Source organism: Erpetoichthys calabaricus, chromosome 12 (assembly GCF_900747795.2).
Source record: "Erpetoichthys calabaricus chromosome 12, fErpCal1.3, whole genome shotgun sequence".
Lineage (NCBI taxonomy): Eukaryota > Metazoa > Chordata > Cladistia > Polypteriformes > Polypteridae > Erpetoichthys > Erpetoichthys calabaricus.
Window position 1 is genome coordinate 49444917 of NC_041405.2, and position 13823 is coordinate 49458739.

Genomic DNA, 13823 nt, shown 5'->3' on the forward strand with positions numbered 1-13823 from the left:
CAGGCTCATTGAAAGTAAGCACTACGACTCCGGGACACAAGGGGCGCAATCACGGATGGTGTCATCTCTTTTTTCTCCCACAGCCCTGAGAAACCACCCACTGAGGGCAACTGACTCTGCCCTTTCTAATCCCTCCACTTAGGTTGTCTCATTCCAGAGGGTGCAGATAGAAGAACAGAGGTCCCAACTAAGTACTGAACACTTTAAGAGAACCTTGAATCTTCTTGTATATTCTCTGTTCTGCACTGCATTTCATTTGCTGTTATTTTATGCACCATCAAGTGCTTGTTTATTTTGGCTGTTGAAAATATTAAAAAGGGTGACCCGGTTGATGCTCCAACATTTCCTCTGTGACTAGCATGTTCCTTTGGTCGACAACAATATATATGTATATATATATATAGCAAACAAAAAAGGAATGCTGGGGCACCAACTGGGTCACCCCATTTTAATAAGTTCATAAAATGAAAGCAAAACAGCATGCCCCTGGCACATATGAAAAAGTCATCACTTATAGCTTCTTGCTATCAGATAAACAGGCTTCATCAGGAACCCCATCCTTGATGATGCTGAGTTGAATTCTGATGTCATTCTTTGAGTTGTGTCTGTTTTTATGGCGGCTCTGCTGGAAGAGGCCATGGCAAATGTGGGCAGAGCAATGTGAGCATTAGGCATTCTCCTGTGGCTTTGATTCAGGAATGAGGCAAAAGAGAACACATCATTTTTGACAGCAACCCTTCTCATCACTGGGTGATATTACTTACCTTGTCTGAGCCTGGAAGGTGGTATCCAAGCATTCATGCATGGCAATAAATATACACTGTTCAAATAATATTAAGGGAACACTTAATCATCACACTCCATCACCAAGTCAATTAAGCTTCAGGGATATCAGTCTGTCCAATTAGGAAGCATAAACGATTGCGAATCAGCTTCACCTGCTCTGATGCAAATGAGAGTGACAACTAGTGCACTGGGGAGGCAACAGCAAGACACCCCCCAAAAAGAGAATGCTTTTGCAGGTGGTACCCATAGACAATTGCTCTCTCCTTCTCTAGTTTTGCATTTGGCTAGTGTCCTTTTCAGCTAGTGTCCTTGTCACTACTGGTAGCATTAGACAATACCCACAAGTGATTCAGGTAGGACAGGTATTCCAGCTCCCACAGGAAGGCACATCCATATGTGCTGTCGCAAGAAGGTTTGCTGTGTCTCCCAGCACAGTCTGAAGAGTATGGAATAAATACTAGGAGATGGGTCGTTACATGAGGAGAGCTGAACAGGGCTGTAGAAGGGCATCAACCCAGCAGCAGAATTGGTATCTGTTCCTTTGTGTGAGAAGAAACAGGACGAGTACTGCCAGAGCCCCACAAAATAACCTCCTTCTGGCTACTGGTGTGCATGTTTCTGACCAAACTGTCAGAAACAGACTTCATGAGGGTGGCTTGAGGGGGTATCATCTCCCCAAACCTGACACAGACAGACACTAGGCACAATTCCAACAGCACACACAGCTTTATTCTGAGGTGGGAACGCTTTCCCTTCATTTCCCACCAATGCACGTTACAATAAAGCATAATATTCACAGCACACAGCATTCTTGTTCTATTCTCTCTCTCTCCTACCTCGACTCCTCCTGCAGCAAGCTTCATCCCTCTTCCTACCAACTCTGGCTCCCTGACTGAAGGCAGGTGGCTCCTTTTATGCTGCACCTGGGGTTACTCCAGATGGCCCATTAGCAAGGTCCGGAAGTACTTCCAGGTGTAGCAGAGACCCCACAAAATAGGGCTCTGCAGCTACCCCTGGCATCATCCATGGAACCCAACGAGACTATGCTAAACTCCAACTATCATGGAGCCCTGTGAGAATCCATGGCACTTGCTACAAACCGGGGGGGGCTGCCATCTTGCACTCCGGGGGAGGCAGTGCCCTGTAAATATCTGACCTCAGTACTTCCTTTACAAAGAGCCCTGGCCGGCCATCACAATATATGTTCTTATGATTGGCTGTTCTGTACTCTAATGACATATGGTTCTGTACCTTTTCCCAGAATGTTAGAATAAGAAAAGCATCTGTTCAGGATGGCTGAGGTCATTAATAATTCTGTTTGCCTTTGTAAGGCAGCAAGGGTTGCATATGTTCTGAACAGAAGGCAGATGCATGACAGTAATGTTTTGTGCTGCCTTCACCACCCTATCCATGGCTTTGCAATCTTGAGTTGAGCAGATACCATAGCAGGATGTGATGCAGCCAGCAAGGATGGACTCACCTGTGCACCTATAGAGGTTCTTGAGAAAAGTCATAGAAATACGAGCTGCCATCAGCTGTCTGAAGAAGGTGAGACACTGGTGAACCTTTTTGACTTCTTCGTTTTCTTTCGGCTGCTCCTGTTAGGGGTTGCCACATTGGACCATCTTTCTCCATATCTTTATGACCAGAACTGAAATGTACTGTTCCCACTACAACAGGAATACAGGCGGGTGGTGTGACTTGTGAAAGGATTACACAGTGAGTCAGTGGTTAAGACATAGGCTGTTTATGCACGTCACACCAAGGTGGACTTCTACTGGTCAGGATGAAGCCAACATCCATATCTGAATGTGAGAAGTGATCACAATTTGATTGTTGTTACCTGGATGACACATATACTCGAGTCCTTTTAAGGGGCTTATCATCATCAATAGATATGAGCCACTGAGCATTACAACAATCAATTTTGTTCATTCTTTAACTATAATAATAACATTTTGATCACAAAATAAAAATTTACTGGACCCACGGAATTCCTGTCTTATGGTCATAGGGATCAAAGTTTGAATCAAATAGTGCAAGTCCTTGGCAGGGCACATTCACACCTCTCATAAAGAGCCAATGTAGCCTTATTTGCTATCCTAAGCAGCACATATTTGGGATATTGGGGACACTCTGTGTGCAGGGATAAAGTCATGCAGACATGGGGAGAATGTGCAAAAACCACAAAGGCATTCTAGAATCTGAACCAAAACGTCTGATGTCATGAGGCAGCAACACTAACTCCTGCAACACCATGCTACTGAAATCACAAACAATGTGCATGCATAGCAGCAAAAGTTTACTTCCATCTGAAGTGCTAATCAGTCCGGAACTTGAAATCTTGTGGATTAAAGGTCAGAATCTTAGTCTAGACCATGACAAAGTCAGCTGTTGAGGGGCTGCAGATTTTCATTGCAATCAATTCATTTGGAGGTGAGATCCAATAGCTTCCTTAATTCTATGCTTATTTAACAATTCCTGGTTTAAAAATAAGAAGGTAGGCTGAATTTAGGCTTTCATGAAAATATCAGGATAGATTTCAATTGTTTTCGCATTCTGTTCAAACTCAGCCAGATCTCTTATTAAGTTAAGGCAGATTCCGACTGCTGTGCAGACATCATATTTTCTAATGAATGCTTTGTCATTCATGTCAGTGTCTACTCATCAAAAATTCAATGCCGTTTAGACAGAAATGGCCTGATAAAAGTGTAGAAACTAAAAATAGACAAGCGATCCTGAAAGCAATGCCGTACAAATACTTGTCGGAAGAGAAAAAGAAAACAAATATCCAGCTAAACAAAAGAGTCCAAATACACAAAGTACAGGTGTATTCCATGTCGGTACTAGGTTATTTTGCACCCTAGCCCAAGCTTATTATTAGTGCGCCAACTGACTGTTCAGTAGCTAATCTGCGTGGCTGGTTTTTTCCACCCTTATGACCTGCATCTTTGTTGAATGCGTAATTCACCTTAATGGTGGTGCCATCCCTGGGTGTATTCACATTTCCAGTCATCGGATTGGCTAAGAAGTAGTAGCCAAGTCTTACCTCCCCACCTTGAAAACTACATCACACTATGAAACTCCTTCCTTCCTTCCTTCCTTCCTTCCTTCCTTCCTTCCTTCCTTCCTTCCTTCCTTCCTTCCTTCCTTCCTTCCTTCCTTCCTAACCAGCTCAGAGTCATGAAGCTGTACCATCTTTTATTGATTTTAAACTGGATTTGTGTTCCCAGCAGTTCTACACCCATAGGGCCTTGCTGTCCTGAAATGCATGCACCACTACTTTGAAATGCACAAACAACATTTGCCTTTGTTCTGAGCAAAGTAGTAATTCTGCTCTTTAAGAGGCAGATCTGGAGAGTCATTAGAGCCCTGTGATTTTCTTTCGTTTTATTTCAGAAATACTTAGGAGGACATTCTGCTCAGCGATTTCCTTTACTCATGGGATTCACAGTTTCTTTCATCTCACGAATCAACATTTAGAACAAACATTTCTATTCCCCGTTGAGCCGCCAAAAAGAGCTTCTTTCCTAATATTTTAAAAGAGAGGGCAGCTTTCTAGCTGGTCCTCATTTTGTGGGTTGAGTTAACTCGATGAAAGTTTTGTGCATTGGCCTCAATCCACATCCCGTCTTCTAAAAGTTCTTCAAATAAGATTTCTTGTGTACTGCTGAAACATTGCTGTTTCCACTATATCTAATGACTGCCTCCACTCCAGGTGAAGGTCATGTATTTGTAGGTCTTGGTGTAGACTTTGAAAAGACCTTAATTCATATTAAATATACTCTTTTTCTTTCTGGTGAATTCAAAAATCTGCCTTCCCAAAGCCATGGTTCCAAACCACGTGGATTGTTTCTGCACTTTTGAGACAGACAGAGAGGCCTTTTATCTGCTTTGTAATCTATTAACTCACCCCTACATACAAGCACTGCCAGAGCAGCTGGAAGGGGCTCTAAGATTCAAGGTACTACCAGCTTGGCTTTGGGACCCCTGCTATTTACTGATAGTGTAACACATTGTCGTAGGTAAAAGAGAGTGTACTATGAGCATGCAGGGTTGTTTTTTCATGCCACCAATTTTCTGTTGTCATATAGCTTATTATTTGTCGGTTGACACCTGATTTCCCCCTTCTTTATCTGAATGATTTAGCATTTCCTTTTATGTACCTGCTGAATCACTCTAGCCCCTTTAGTACCAAAAGATGCCACCTTATCATGCTTTGTGTAGAAAATACTTTTCTCTCATTCTTTATTACCCTTTTCTATACATTATATACCATCTTTCATTTCCATAGCGTATAAAATGCAACCAGCTCCTTCTTGTCATCATCACAACATTTCTTTTCTTGTGCACCTGACATGCCTTCCCAGTTTCCTTTTCTATGCACTGTAGCTTCATGCTTCATGAACACGCTTTCTTCCTGTTACTTATCTTCTTCACCGCCATTTGACTCCATATTTACTCATGCACGCAGTGGACCAGTAACACAAGTTCTTCTTGTTCTACAAAATTCATTATATTTTTCAACCTCCCCCATTTAACTCTTCTAATTTCTTTCCATTTTTAAACATTTCTCTCGCTTCATGCAGTGATTTGGTATGTCGTGTTGTTATTTAGTGGTGATTAGAAGCCGGATGTCTGATCATATCATGTCTAAACCTGAGCCATGAAGTCTTGCCTGCACCTTTTTGCCTCATCCCCAGGTGCTCCTACATGACCTTTGTGTAGTCAATATCATACAGTTTTCAAACTGTCCTATCCTTGATTTTAGAATTCAGTGCAGAATTTCAGATTCCAGTATGTTATTTATTTTTGCTTTTCTGCCTTTTAAATGCTTCAACTTGTTTTCTCAACTTCATTTCTTGCCAGGCCCCTTGTGTACTGACTCCTGCCATCTTCTTTTTACTTCTCCAATTCCAATCTGTCTTTTCAAATCTGCCAAGAAAAGCCTTTTATGCCCAAGTGCTACCCCAAAGTCCAAAAGATAGTAAGACACAACAAACTTTGATTTAAATGTAAAGAATGATGATTTATTTTGGTATCACAATGCTGGAAAAACGAGAAACACCTTATTACAATATATGGTCAAAGTCCCATCTTTTGATATATAAATGCCATGACACCAAAAAACATCTTGGCATGCGGCTTTGAGGATCTGCAAAAATATTCCATTTGAAATATCTTTAAACTGAGCATCCTAATGATTTCATATCTGAGCATGTGGTCTAGTGGCTTAAATGCTGGACCTTCAAATACAAGATGACCCATTCAATCCTCATACTCAGTATATGATCCTAATAAACTTGTCGCATTTGTCTCTGCACATCAGGGTGGTGTTCTCTACCCAAAGACTCTATATAAAATAAAATTTCAGGGCACTTTATTCCATCTCACTCTCAAACCTTTATAATGTCTTGACCATCAATCCCCCTTAACCTCTGAAATTATAAATGAAATTATAAATTATAGTCCACTATCTAGCATATGCTTAATCTGCTTTCCAGGCAGTTTCTGGCAGTTCTCCAGCCCTAAGATAAAGCAATGTTGGCTAACTAAAATTTATTTACACACAGTTTTCTGTACTTGCAGGGGTTTGTGGTCTCTTAAACTGTGATAATAAGGATTGTTTCATTTCTCCGGTGTAACCCATACACTCGAGTTTTGGTGAATATGTGGGGCAGTTACAGCGAAGTGGCTTCCTAAAACCCAGCCATATCACATCTCACAGTGTATTTGAACCAGTTTACCTGGAGAAAGGTAGATCCGTCTCTTATTCTGGGGTGTAAAAGACAAAGACCTTAGGTGAAAAGACCAAATGAAATCCTAAAATGATTCTCTATGTATTTAAGGTGTTGAGGAGCATCTGGAAGCAGAGGGTGCTCATAAAGTGGATGGTCTGATGGCTTTGTATTGTGTTTAGAAATAGAACCAACTAGATTACAATATAAGTTGCTTTGTGAATTCTAGCAGCTGCTGGAGTTAACCAGAGCTGAAAAATCCAATTTGGTTAGTGCTCCCCATTCTGATGGTTTGCCCCTTATTCTTGCTAACCAGTCTTCTCCTTCTGCTAGCTTTGGTGTCAAGCTGACAGGATCAAAACCAGAGATGACAGAGACCTTGTGAAGCAGAGTTACCGCAGCATGCCGTATATCTTGCACTTGAAGAAGGCCAAAGTAATAGGTTTTCAGTAATGTGCTGCGGCTATGCTGAACACGTTTTCTGTGTGTCTGTTGTTTCCCTTGGGCAGCCGACAGATTAAAAGAAAACATCATGTTTGAACAAAACAAATAGTACGATTCCCTGTTTTGTTTTCCACATGTAGTTTATCAGTGAAAGATGAAGGCAGTCAAATATAAATAACGGAGAAGAGGAATAAATCAGGCCAATGTGAAGGAGCAGCCCTCACAGACTCCCCGAGGAGAAGATGTGCCGCTTTAATTCATGGTGCAGAAAGCAGCTAAGTCTTCTCATTAAAGAGCTTCCTGGAGTGCAGGCTACTGCCTTCTTGTGTCCCACAAAAGAAGAAGAGGAGAACACTGGAAATACTTATGTAAGGCAGTGAACCTGTAAATGGCCATAGTAGTCAAGAAGACAGACCTCAGATGAGATTAAGAGAAACTTCAAAGGGAGACGATTTTTAGAAAACTAATGGAGCTGGAATAATTCTGAGTGTAGGGGACTAATAAAGGAAAATGTAAGATGATGGAGACCAATGATGTATGGAACCTACAGAGAAAGCTTAGCTGGAGCAATGATGGTTATGAGGTTGTGAATTTCAAGGAAAGTTATATCAAAAGAGCTGTAACTACAGAAGTTGGGTGAAAGAAGTCAAATTAGGAGGCATGTAATGGCTGATAACTGAGGAAGAAGAATGAGATTAGTTGGTCTTTGATGTTAGCAAAGAAGTATGCCCAAAATTAGGAAGGACCAGAGTGCAGGATGAAATAGATTAGTAGAACCAGGAAGAAAAAATGGAATTTCAAAACTCTTCATTTACAAGTCCAAGGAATGCTGGTAATAATGAAATAATGTTTTATAAAAACCATCAAACATTAGGGAAATGACATTAGGAGATCCATGGAGTGTAGAGACAAGAAAGAAGAAAACAGTGTAAATACATGGTTAGTGAGATTATAAGGCTCAAAAATGGGTAGAGCCAGAGAAATAATGAGGTTAGGCAGTCGAATTAAGGAAGAGGACTAAGGAAAAAACACAGGCATATCGAGTAATAGAGGAGGAGTAGGACAAAAGGAACAAGCAAGCACAACAATGGAGAGGAAGTGAGATTTGGGCACTCTGTAAGAACAGCAAAAGAGGAAAGCCACTCCACTACATCCAGGTGAGTTGGAGTCATGTGTGGAGCAAGGGCAAAGCTCACCTGGGAGCGATGAGGTATTTTGTTAAAATTAAACTCTTATCTGAAACTGAGACTTGTGTCTGTGAGGTTGTGTCTAGGTTTGTGGCTCTGCTATGCCCTGTCTGGATCACTATATATATATATATATACAGTGGTGTGAAAAACTATTTGCCCCCTTCCTGATTTCTTATTCTTTTGCATGTTTGTCACACAAAATGTTTCTGATCATCAAACACATTTAACCATTAGTCAAATATAACACAAGTAAACACAAAATGCAGTTTGTAAATGGTGGTTTTATTATTTAGGGAGAAAAAAAAATCCAAACCTACATGCCCTGTGTGAAAAAGTAATTGCCCCCTGAACCTAATAACTGGTTGGGCCACCCTTAGCAGCAATAACTGCAATCAAGCGTTTGCGATAACTTGCAATGAGTCTTTTACAGCGCTCTGGAGGAATTTTGGCCCACTCATCTTTGCAAAATTGTTGTAATTCAGCTTTATTTGAGGGCTTTCTAGCATGAACCGCATTTTTAAGGTCATGCCATAGCATCTCAATTGGATTCAGGTCAGGACTTTGACTAGGCCACTCCAAAGTCTTCATTTTGTTTTTCTTCAGCCATTCAGAGGTGGATTTGCTGGTGTGTTTTGGGTCATTGTCCTGTTGCAGCACCCAAGATCGCTTCAGCTTGAGTTGACGAACAGATGGCCGGACATTCTCCTTCAGGATTTTTTGGTAGACAGTAGAATTCATGGTTCCATCTATCACAGCAAGCCTTCCAGGTCCTGAAGCAGCAAAACAACCCCAGACCATCACACTACCACCACCATATTTTACTGTTGGTATGATGTTCTTTTTCTGAAATGCTGTGTTCCTTTTACGCCAGATGTAAAGGGACATTTGCCTTCCAAAAAGTTCAACTTTTGTCTCATCAGTCCACAAGGTATTTTCCCAAAAGTCTTGGCAATCATTGAGATGTTTCTTAGCAAAATTGAGACGAGCCCTAATGTTCTTTTTGCTTAACAGTGGTTTGCGTCTTGGAAATCTGCCATGCAGGCCATTTTTGCCCAGTCTCTTTTCTTATGGTGGAGTCGTGAACACTGACCTTAATTGAGGCAAGTGAGGCCTGCAGTTCTTTAGACGTTGTCCTGGGGTCTTTTGTGACCTCTCGGATGAGTCGTCTCTGCGCTCTTGGGGTAATTTTGGTCGGCCGGCCACTCCTGGGAAGGTTCACCACTGTTCCATGTTTTTGCCATTTGTGGATAATGGCTCTCACTGTGGTTCCCTAGATTCCCAAAGCTTTAGAAATGGCTTTATAACCTTTACCAGACTGATAGATCTCAATTACTTCTGTTCTCATTTGTTCCTGAATTTCTTTGGATCTTGGCATGATGTCTAGCTTTTGAGGTGCTTTTGGTCTACTTCTCTGTGTCAGGCAGCTCCTATTTAAGTGATTTCTTGATTGAAACAGGTGTGGCAGTAATCAGGCCTGGGGGTGGCTACAGAAATTGAACTCAGGTGTGATACACCACAGTTAGGTTATTTTTTAACAAGGGGGCAATTACTTTTTCATACAGAGCCATGTAGGTTTGGATTTTTTTTCTCCCTAAATAATAAACACCATCATTTAAAAACTGCATTTTGTGTTTACTTGTGTTATATTTGACTAATGGTTAAATGTGTTTGATGATCAGAAACATTTTGTGTGACAAACATGCAAAAGAATAAGAAATCAGGAAGGGGGCAAATAGTTTTTCACACCACTGTATATATATATAAATGAAGCCCTGCCGGAGTCCGAGGCACCGCTGCATCTAGCATCCAGGGGGTGGTAACGTACTGGGCACGCTTGCTCCCCTGGTACTTTCAGCGTATATATATATATATATATATATATATATATATATATATATATATATATATATATATATATATATAGCACGCAGGATGGACAGGAAATCCCAAAAAGGAGTCAGGAAGATACCTTAACCTGAGAAAAGCGCTATATACATGTAATGAATTATTATTATTAGTATTAACCAGATGGGAGGCCCCAAGTAGACAGAAAGGCATCTCAGCCGAGAGAGGGAAGAATATCGCACCCGGACAAGGCTTTCCTAATAAATGGATGGACATCCCAGCCAGAGAAGAAGACGGTTTCTTATCCTGGGTTGGAAGTACCAAACAAATGGACCAGTGACTCAACCGGACATGTGCATAATACCTTCCCTGATCTGGAAAAAAGAAGATGGGGAAGGACTACCTCCGGGATATATTTATTCTCCCCAGTCGCTAGATTGCAGTGACCATAAATATCAGCACCCTTTCAGGAACCAACAGGAGTTGTAGTCCGGCAGCACAGCCCTGCTGTCATCCGTGGGTACCGCAAGAGGGCACTGCAGGGAGATGTACTCCCTTTTAAGTGAGACTTTCATGTGACTTGGAAGTACTTCCAATGGGCAACAGCCCTGGCACAGGAAGTACTCCTGGGTCCTCAGTGAACAAGACTTCATTTCCTTGTCCAGGCAAGTTGGAGCTGGGAGGAGGACGTGTAACACTTAGCTGGAGGATTGCCGTGCAGTGCAGAGAGGAGAGGTGATTGGAGGAAAAGAAAATTGTGCTTGGTGCTTTTTTTGGAGGTATTTATATAATGAACACCCATTTATTTGAACCCGGAACTGTCTTGGTGTGTTCATGTTGGGGTTTGGGACTTTGTGGTGCCCCCTTGTTTTTATTATATTTCCATTATTCAACCCGCTATATCTTAACTACAGGGTCACAGGCATCTGCTGGAGCCAATCCCAGCCAACAAAGGGCACAAGGCAGGAAACAAAGCCCAGTATATATATATAGTGGCAAGCGGCTGGGGGTGGTACCCAGCCGGGACACCCAGAAGGACCGGAGGAGCGCTTATGCCTCCTCCAGACCACGAGGGGGCGACCGCCCTCGTGGCTTTGGGGACCACAGGAACAGAGCTTAGAAGCTCAACCCTATAGGGGCCCGTGGTCACCACCAGGGGGTGCCCAGATGCCTAATGAGTCCTGGCCCTCAGCACTTCCGCCACACCGCCATACTTCTGGGTGCACAGCCGGCACTTCCGCCACACCAGGGAGTGCCGGCAGTCACTCATTAGGAGGCACCTGGAGCACGTCTGGGTGGGTTTGAAAGGGGCTGCCTCCCTCCATTCGATGGCTGTAGTCAGATGGAAGAGGACAGAGCTTGGAGGAGGTCAGGAAGAGAGAGAAAGGCATTGAGAGAGGCCTGGACTGAGGGTGTTGGTACAGGGTACTGGGTTTTGCTGTGTCAATTGTAAATAATAATTGTAAATAAACGTGTGTGGTGCATTTAAACAATGTCTACCTGTCTGTGTCCAGGCTGTTCCCCACAATATACATATACATATACATAAATACTGTCACAGGAGGCTGGGGGTCAGACCCAGCCAGGACACCTGGAAGGACCAGGAGGTGGCTTATACATCCCCCAGGCCATAAGGGGGCAACCACCCTGGATGTTGAGGGGATCACAGGGAAGGAGCAAGGAGCCTCAAGCCCACTGGGGCCTGTGGCCACCACCAGGGGACGCCCCGAGTGTCTTGGAGCCCGGGAGATCAACACTTTTGCCACACCTAGGAAGGTGGAGGAAGAACCTTCCAGGGACACCTGGAGTGCTTCTGGGTGCAAGGTCAGCACTTCCGCCACACCAGGAAATGCTGCCGGAAGAGTGTCATCAGGCACCTGGAGCACATCTGGGTAGGAATAAAAGGGGCCACCTCACTCCAATCAGGGAGCTAGAGTCGGGAGTGGCAGCAGGACAAAGCCCCCATGAGGAGAGGAAAAGCGCTCCATGAACATTTAGTGAAAGGACTGTGGAGGGTGATTGGTGCTGGAGGCACTGTGTGCTGTGCGGAACTTGTTTAATAAATGTGTGGTTGACAAAGTGCTGGTGTTAGTCTGGTGGTGTTCAGACCAGAGTTTCACAACACATACATACAGTATATATAGCAACAAGACTGACAAGTTGCATCAGTCTGGGGGGGGCATCACCAGTAAGTCAAACAATGACAAAGCTAACTGCAGGAGAGCATATAAAAACAGCAAGTTGGCCACAGTCGCACAACAATTACAACTAGTTTGGTAACAGCGAGCAGTCCTTTAAGGATAGCAAGTTACCTAAAAAAAGGGATATTAGAAACAGGATTAAAAGAAGACCTACAGTCTGACTAAGCAAAGAGCTTTATGCTGTGGACACCTAAATTGTACTTGCTGGGCTCTTCTGAAGAGTTGCTGGAGAGTCTCAATGCTGAGATCATGGATCTGAATACATTTTGGAGCACCAGTACAGGAAGAAAGACAGCTGAGAGACTGCTACTTCTGTAGCTCCACCTCCGTTTCTCCATCTGCTAAGATCCATTGGTTAGGGTGTGCAGTTCAGCTTTAGGTTCATGAAACTAGGGAAAAGTGCGACAAATCAAGTTGCTACTGACTTCAGGAATCTCATTTTCAAAACTTTGCACGGATTCAAGCTTGAAAATATTCTTATGCCTGTCACACACACATGCAAGGGAGATGGTTTATGGGCTCAAATAATGTTGTTTCTCAGCCGAGCCAGGGGTTGATGCTGTCATCTAATCCTCTCTCCCTTTCTACAACTGCAGACCAACCAAAGAACCTTCCTAGTAAGATTGCTTCCTGGCTATAAGTCCTGCCTCCAGATGACATCACTTCCACTTCCTCGAACCCAAGACCAAGAAAGAGAGTTCATTAAAGATGAATGAGATTATAGGAGGGTAGCATTGTGAAACAGTGGTTAGTGCTGCAGCCAGACCCAAAGACCCTGGTTCAAAGATTGGCATGGTCACAATCTCATACATATGCAATCACAATGCTGCAGATTTTCATTGATTGGTGAGCAGCCTCCCTCCTGATACATCATGCTGTGCTCCGCAACTGAGTGTGCCAAGATCATGCGCAGCATTGCAAGGCCTCTCTTTTGCACTCAAGTGTCGGAAAGGTGCAAGGTGTCAGCATCTGAGTGGGTACCCACTATCACCATACATATGTCATAACATGGTTGCTGTCACAGTGACTAGTAAGACATATGAAAAACAGTGTTCAGGCAGTTACATTTCCAACAAGCCAGCCACCACATCCAGCACTATCAGCAACTTGTCTGCCAAACAAATTATGGCTTGACTCAGGCCACCAAGCCATAACATTTGTCAGTCTCATCTTGGCATCACAGAGGACTTATGCATTAATGTTGCTGCTTAAACAAAAGCAGCTTCATTCTCGCTTGGTGCCCTGCAGTATGAGTGTAGTAAAGTGATTAACTGATTATGTTAGAAAAACTGGACACTGCTGCAAATTAAATTTATATGTCAGCAGAAGAGGATGAGTAAAACTAGAAAGGAAAATAATAGAGTCGCAGCCGAGCCAGGGGTTGATGCTGTCATCTAATCCTCTCTCCCTTTCTACAACTGCAGACCAACCAAAGAACCTTCCTAGTAAGATTGCTTCCTGGCTATAAGTCCTGCCTCCAGATGACATCACTTCCACTTCCTCGAACCCAAGACCAAGAAAGAGAGTTCATTAAAGATGAATGAGATTATAGGAGGGTAGCATTGTGAAACAGTGGTTAGTGCTGCAGCCAAGCCCAACGACTCTGGTTCAAATGTTGG